At 35.7% G+C, this 8,029-nt stretch overlaps 1 non-coding gene across 1 annotated transcript; it reads left to right on the forward strand.

The window, feature by feature from the left end:
- Positions 1-2,310: 2,310 nt before the first annotated feature.
- On the forward strand, positions 2,311-2,417 carry LOC113748538. Its single transcript, XR_003464392.1, has one exon. It is a non-coding gene; the product is annotated as a small nucleolar RNA R71 (small nucleolar RNA).
- The last annotated feature ends 5,612 nt before the right edge of the window (positions 2,418-8,029 follow it).

Below are 8,029 nucleotides of genomic sequence, written 5' to 3' on the forward strand. Positions count from 1 at the left end.
AAATGGTAAAGAAAAATGATATTTTCTTGTTACCGTATTTAACTGACGATAATCAATACACACTCTCCATCCTACCACAAGTTTAGGTGGAATCAATTCATCATTTTTACCCACAATTGTAGTTATTCCACCTTTCTTTGGTACCACATGAATTGGACTAATCCAAATACTATCGGAGATAGGAAAGACTATACCTGCATCAAGCCACTTAAGAATTTCATTTCTTACCACTTCTTTCAAGTTTGGATTGAGTCTTCTTTGTGTTTCCACCACTGGTTTGCAATTGTCCTCTAATAAAATGCGGTGCATGCATATAGAAGGACTTATTCCTTTAATGTCTGAAATTGTCCATCCAATCGCCTTCTTATGTCTTGTTGGAACTCTTAGCAACTTTGCACACTGCTCATCATCAAGGTCAGCACTAATGATTACCAGTAGAGTGCTATTTTCTCTAAGAAATTCATACCTTAGATGAGTTGGAAATGGTTTGAGCTCTAATTTTGGAGGTTCAACTTCCGAAGGTTGTGGAAGTCCTTTTCCTTGGCCAAGACTTTCATACAAATTACCCCTTTTATAAGGTGCTTGAAAATCCAAATACTTGGCCAATTCTTTAATCTCTTCACAATCACCTCCTTGCATACCTAGACTCATTAAACAATACTCAAGAGGATCGAAGTCAAAATTGACTTGGCTCATCTCTTGGGTCCATTTATCAATTGTGCCAATAGAATAAACATGATTGGTGAAAGAAGGGTACTTTTTCATTTCATTCAAATTAAATTCCACCTCTTCTTCACCTACTTGAAACTTAAGTTTGCCATTTTTAACATCAATAATAGTACCTGTAGTAGTTAGAAATGGTTTACCTACAATAATTGTCATAGATATATTTTCTTCTATATCTAAAACCACAAAATCCACTGGAATGATAAATTTTTGAACTTTTATCAATACATTTTCCAATACTCCCAATGGATATCTAATAGACCTATCCGCTAGTTGCAAAGTAATATTGGTGCGTTTAACCTCATGCAAACCCAATTGTCTAGCCACCGTTAAAGGAATTAATGATACATTAGCACCAAGATCACACAATGCTTTAGAAAAATCAATGTTACCTATGGTGCAAGGTATAGAAAAACTCCCCGAATCCTTCAATTTCGGTGGTAGCTTATTTTGTATAATGGCACTGCACTCCTCTGTTAATGCTATTGTTTCACAGTCTTCCAACTTTTTCTTCCGAGTCATGATTTCCTTGAGAAATTTTGCATATGAAGGAATCTGTAAAATAGCATTGGCAAAAGGAATGTTAATATGCAATTGTTTGAAAATTTTAACAAATTTTTTTCAAAATCTTTATCAAATTTATTCTGCTTTAGTCTTTCGGGAAATGGAACCACAAGAGGTATCAGAATGGTAGCGGAAGATGATTGTTGATTTTCTCTTGGTTTCTCCCGACTATTTCCCTCCACTATCGCCTCTTGGTTCCTCTGCTTTTCTTCTTGTTTTTCACTCTCACCATTCTCAACTTCACCCATTGAAGGATCCTCTAATTGTTTACCACTTCGAAGAGTAATGGCCTTGACATGCTCCTTAGGATTAACCTCCGTTTTGCTAGGTAATTCTTCTTGATTTTGATTGTTCAAAGAACTAGCAATTTGACCTATTTGGACCTCTACATTCCTGTACATTGTAGTAAGTTGGTCCAATCTTCATTCTACTCGCTCAAATCTGTCCGAAGTAACTTTAGCAAGTTTCTCCACCGCAGTCTCCCAACCAGATTTAGTTTCAGCTTGTGGTTGCCGTGGTTGGAATCCCGGTGAGTGGGATGGCCTTGGTTGATTGCATTGGTCTTTCCATCCAAAATTTGGATGATTTCTCCACCCCGGATTGTAAGTGTTCGAGTAGGGGTTATTTTGAGTATTACGATTGTAATTGTTGACAAATTGTACCTGCTCAGAATCAACACATTCATTAACATCATGTTCACCTCAACATATAGAGCAACAAGCTATATGCGCATTAGATGAACTTGGACCAACTCCACCTTGTCTACTTAGCATTTTCATCACATTATTCATTTGACCACTCAGCATATTAAGAGTGTCAATTTCTATCATACCTGCGTGACGTCTTGTATTACCTCTCTCATTGGCCCATTGGTAGTTATTTGCGGCCATTTCTTCTATCAAATTCTGAGTTTCTTGGGGTGATTTACCCATTAAAGCTCCACCTGCAGCTGCATCAATCATAGTTTTAGTAGAAAAAGATAAACCATTATAGAAGATTTATATGATTAACCAATCAGGTAGTCCATGATGTGGACATTTCCGAAGCAAATCCCTAAATCTCTCCCATGCCTCGTATAATGATTCACTCTTTAGTTGGCTAAAACTAGTAATATCCATTCTTAACTTAGCAGCATTACCTCCAAATTGAGATTGTTGAACCATTAGGATGAGTGATAGTTTAATCTCAAAATTGTTAGCATTTACCGTAGGCTTTGCTATGCTTGTTTGAGATCCTTGTGTCTCCGGTAGAGCAAAATCTCATAGAGCTCGCCTATTTGTCTTGTTTTCAACCATCTCTTCTTCAAATGGTAGCTCTATTAAGATTTCCTCTATCGATTGCCAAATTTCTTGTTCCTCTTGCTGTGATGTATGCCTCATTTGTCTACGAAGTGTCCTCTCAATTTCTGGATCGAAAGGTGCGACTTCCCGAGATATCCGGTGCATACACAACAACAGAAATAAGGGAGATTATGCAACTTTTAATTTGTCAAATCTGATAAAAAATTAACTACTAACAGCTTAACTATAAAAAATAAAGTTGTCTAAATTAATAGAGATTATTAGGCCCTAATATTGCCGCTCCTCGGCAACGGCCCCAAAAACTTGACGGGTTTTTTTTCTGTGAGTGCAAGTTTAATTCCAATTTATACCGATTGACTGCAACTATACAGGCCAAACTAGGAGTTTAGGGCATTAATCGGGTCGATCCCACGAGGAGCAATGTCTACAAGTACTATGTCCTTATTTTCTCTATTATTTAGATTTATAATGAGAATGAGCAGAAAAATTATATTTACTACTGTCTATAATCTGATTTAATAAATGCAAGATACAAATGGAGAAATTTCACTAAAGATTGAATCTAGGGATGTACATTCCACTTATGACACAAAAGATCCAAATGAATGAATTTAACACTTGTTACTACTCTTGTTCAACCAGGGATTCATTTTCAAAATTACCAAAATCTCATTTTCATGATAATAATGGTCTTAGAACAGCTTAGTTTTTCCTAATCTCTTGGTAAATAACTAACTCTGTTCTTGTTCATGCATGAAATGCAGATTTCATCCACTTGAATGTATGTCTATTCTCATGAACTTACAACTCAAGCTCTACTCATGATATTCCATTGTTTTTACCATTTCAAAATGAGTAATACAACTAATAACCTGCTATTGGTGATCAAACAACAACAAGTAATCCAGCATGCACAAGTAGACTAGTTAATATAAGATACAACAAGTGTAAATCACATTCAATTCATATCACTTGGCCATAAATTTCATCTACTCCCTAGATATAGAAATTTAGCTACTCATGGATGATATAACAATCAAACTCATAATTTCATTAATGGAAAACATCACAAGTTACAAGTACAAGAAGGATAAAGAAAAGCTTAGCCAAGTTAATGGTGCAGCCCTCCAATTTCTGCTATGACTTGCACTAGATGATTACAAGATGAAGTTTCCAAGTGCTCTTTGCAAGTTTTTCTAGCTAGGGAAAAATGTCTACAAGAAAGAATGCTAGCTACCGTATATTCCTCTGACTTCCCTTTCATTTTCTGCATAAAAAGATGGTAGAAAATGCCTTTTTTCTCTCCTCATGATTCCAACATCTCAGATTTGTTAAGAAAGTCAAAAGAAATGTTGTTTTGGCTTGACAATAAATCATATTGTCTTTCTTTTAGCTTCGAAGCATGTGCCACCGAATTCTCTCACCAAAGATAGCTGGAAAGTTGTGTGAAAAGAAAGAAAAATGGTTGTGCCACTTGCAGCAGAGAAAGACCGATCCGAGGCCTTTTTCATGTGGATCCAAGCTCGGATCGACTAACCTCGGATCCATTGCTCCATAAGTACAGATGAGGGTTTAGATCTCTCCTTGTTGCACACGGATCCGAGCTCAGATCTGTGTGATCGATTTCCAAATTTTCAATTCCATCATTTTTTTCTTCATTTTTGCTCCTAGTTTCTTTTGTATTTTATTCTCCAAATGATCCTTGCTTTTTCTTTATCTCGTACATGAAGTTCATATGTCAATATCCTTCAAAATATCACAGATTAAAGTATTAATCCACTCATTTAACAAGTTTTGATTACTCAAATAACACTTAAGCAATTTGCACCAAAAAGAGTTCAAATATGGCTTTAATCTTCTCAAAACATAACAAAAGTTCATGCCAAACTTGTACAAAATGTACGTTAAATACTCACTTATCATTGTGCAACTTGGTTGTCAAAACAAGAAAAGAAGCAAGAAATTGTCACGAAACAGGGTAGTAAGAACTGGCCATGGTTGCTCAGGAGGTTCCTGAGCTGGTTGGTGGATAGAACATTTCAAATGCTGTCACAAAATTTTCAGTTCATCATTGGCCTTGCAATCGGCCGAGCTTCCTCCAAGGTTAGCCAACCAAAATTTTTGACTAAGAAAATGCAACTTGCTCAACTTGCTTCCTATAGAAGTTCTCCTTTCATGCACTTCAAGGATTGCCAAAACATAATTTTGGCTTGGAGGAGAGAACAATTATTATCAAGAAATACCTTTTGTCACCTCAATTTTCTTGGTCTTGTTTAAACAACAAAAATTGATTTTTGGAGCCAACTTTTAGTTCATGTTCACATGGTGCAATCTTTTGTCTTTGAAATAGCTATAAATGGATGAATGTAGAGGAAGAAGTGGTTGGCTATTTCTTAGTTTTTTAGTAGTAGTGGTAGCACTTAGGCTAAATATTTTTCTCTCACTAGTAGAGAGAAACTTGTAAAAAAACTTGGAAAAAAAAAAAGATCTTTGGTGGAGAAATAAAAGATCTTTGGGAGCTGGGTCATCTTTTGGCTAAGTTTTGGCAACTATCTCTTTATTTTCATGCACATGAGTTTATGCAATGAATTTTGGTGCTTATTTGTGTTATCTATGTTGAACTAAATTTCTAAATCTAAGGAGTAAATGAAGCTAATGGCTCTTTGAATATGAGTTGAATGTGAATTACACTTGTTACCTCTTGCAGAAACTTGCCCATTTATTCATGCTTTATCATTTGTTGTTGCTTGATCACCAATGGCAAGATATTAGTTGTTATTACTCAATAATAATTGGTAATAATGGAAAAGGGATAAATGGAACTTAAGGAGTACGATCATGGGAGTAGAGGTACATTTAAGTGGAATTTCTTAAACATTTCATGTGGTAAATAAACTAGATTTAGATCTTTACCATGAGAGCAGGGAAGACTAAGCTAGTTAATACCATTACATCATGAGAATGAGTTTTGTTTAATGTTGGAAGTGAATCCCTAGTTAGACAACAGTAGTAACAAAAGGTACATTCATTCACTTGCCTTTTTGGACCATTAGTGGATTTTACACCCTAGAACCTTAGTATTTAGTGTATTTTCTCCATTTGTCTTTCTTTACACGTTAGTAGTTTGAAGTATTAATTAGTAAATTAGTTAGTTGCTATTGCTTTTAATTGGTATTAGTCTAGCTAATAGAGTAAGCGAAGGATCTAGTACTTAATTAGATGCTTCTTATGGAATCGATCTTTATACACCCTGTACTATAAATTTGACCTATATATTTGCAGCAAATGGGTATATTTTGGATTTAAATTTGAACACATATTTGAAACCCATCAAGGTCATTGTGACTCTATGTAGTTAAAGTATGTGCAATATGAAATATTATTGAAGAATGTCATATTGTTGTGCTCACAAAAATAATTATTTCATTCCCATATTACTATTCTTGTACAAGAATAACAAAATTATAGCGCTGTGTAACAAGTCCTTTTACAAATATACCAATTGTGTGTAGACAACTAGACTAACTCCTATAGTTTCTTGCCCTATGCCTATTGTAAATGAAGGTGGCTAAGAATACTTCCCTTAAATGGGGTAATTGTAATGGATTAATGGTTTTCTTGGTGCTGGAATAGAAGGAATAAATTATGTATTTCATTTTATTGTTTTTTCACTACTTTTGTGTCATCTACAATACCAACCAAATAGTTACATTAAGTTTGAAAACTAAAGTCTGAAATCTGAAATCTGAATCCATTAAGTTATTGAACTGTAAAATATTAAATTTAACGCATTTGAGTACATATCACATTCAATAATAAGTGAATTGGCTATCACTTAATTTTGAAAGAAAGTTTTGTCTAGAAAATTCAGTGCCACTTAATTAATTTAGATGTTCAATTTTTGGTTATCAAATGGTCTGAATATATTAAAATCTAAATCCATTAAGTTTAAGTACTGAATTGGATTATCGAACAAGGCCTAGTCAGCTTGGCTAAGCGAATCCCAACTACTTGTGAACAATTTGAAGTAAAATTCATTTGTCAATTTGGGGAGACATTGTGACAGCCTCACCTTACCCTAAGGCGAACCAAAGGGTTCAGCGGACCGGCTGTCCAACTCTCGTCGGGACTACGGATCCGAAACGGAAGTAAACCCCACCAAACATTCAAAAGGGACTTCGAGAAAAGAACTTTTGGAAACTAAAATAACTAAACTAAAAGATGCAATAGAACTTTGATACAATGTTCCAACGAAAAATAAAAAAAAACAATACAAAAGTGCTGTTGCCACGTCACAATCCGGCCGAGATCTGGCCAGATTTCCGGCTGGATTCCTGGCTGGATTGGAGGCAGTAGCTAAACACCAAAGTGATCCAATTCCCCTGCCAATCCGGCTAGCTATCCGGTCAAGAACTGGCCGGATTTGCGGCCGGATTTTTGCACAGAAATTCCTGCCAGAAATTTTCTTTCTTCGTTTAAATTCCGCACTCGCCTGGTCTTGCCCACAGGTTCAAATAAGATTTAAATGACCATAAAGACATGCAAGACATGCATTGCTCAAGAGATATATCGTATACACTTCCCAACATATATACATTGATGTTTTCACGATTCCATGAAGTACAAGTCAAAAGTATGACAAAAGTTCATACTTATACAAAATACATTTAAAGTTTATAATTACAGAGGAGCTTAACAAAATGATACACATCTACTAGCTCAACTCTTCCTTCCAAAAATCATGATTTCCAAAGTAGTATTCCTGTAAGAAAAACAAAGTAACGGGAACGAGGTGAGCTAGAAGCTCAGTAGGGTACCCGAAATACACATAGTCAAATATACATGCCAGATAAGGGAAATAAACAGAGACTTCGAATAAAAAGGATACAGGTGGCTCTCAAGAGCCAATTTCTCCTTACTTCACCAAAGCTTGATCAAAGTAGTTGACACTCCGTCAACTTTCAAATAAAGGAACCAGTCCAGTAGAACACCACTTTAACGCCAACTCCGTCCACCAAACTCACCCCTCACCGGGCCTGAACCCCTCAACAGAAATATAGATGGTAATACTCGAGTATACCAAAAATCCAGAGTCTCTAATACCCAAAAATTTTCTAAAAGTGGACTACCGTGGTTCGTTATCTAATCGACCAGACCCTTGCCGGCTCGACTCGAGTAACTAGCTACCGGCTTTGAGCTCATAGGTCATAGAATGGTCGTTGGATTCAACCCTCCAAACGACATCAACACATACAGAGAACAGATACAAATAACAAATACAGATTTATACAATATACAGGAACCAAAAAGAACAGATGAGAGAAATGAGTGTGATGAAGTACACCCTCATTTCATATAAAGTATACAGAAGTCACAGATAAGCAACAACTTAAGGGAGTGGTACACTCAACAGTTTAAACAAATAAATTCAAACATTT

Source organism: Coffea eugenioides, chromosome 9 (assembly GCF_003713205.1).
Source record: "Coffea eugenioides isolate CCC68of chromosome 9, Ceug_1.0, whole genome shotgun sequence".
NCBI classification, from domain to species: Eukaryota; Viridiplantae; Streptophyta; class Magnoliopsida; order Gentianales; family Rubiaceae; genus Coffea; species Coffea eugenioides.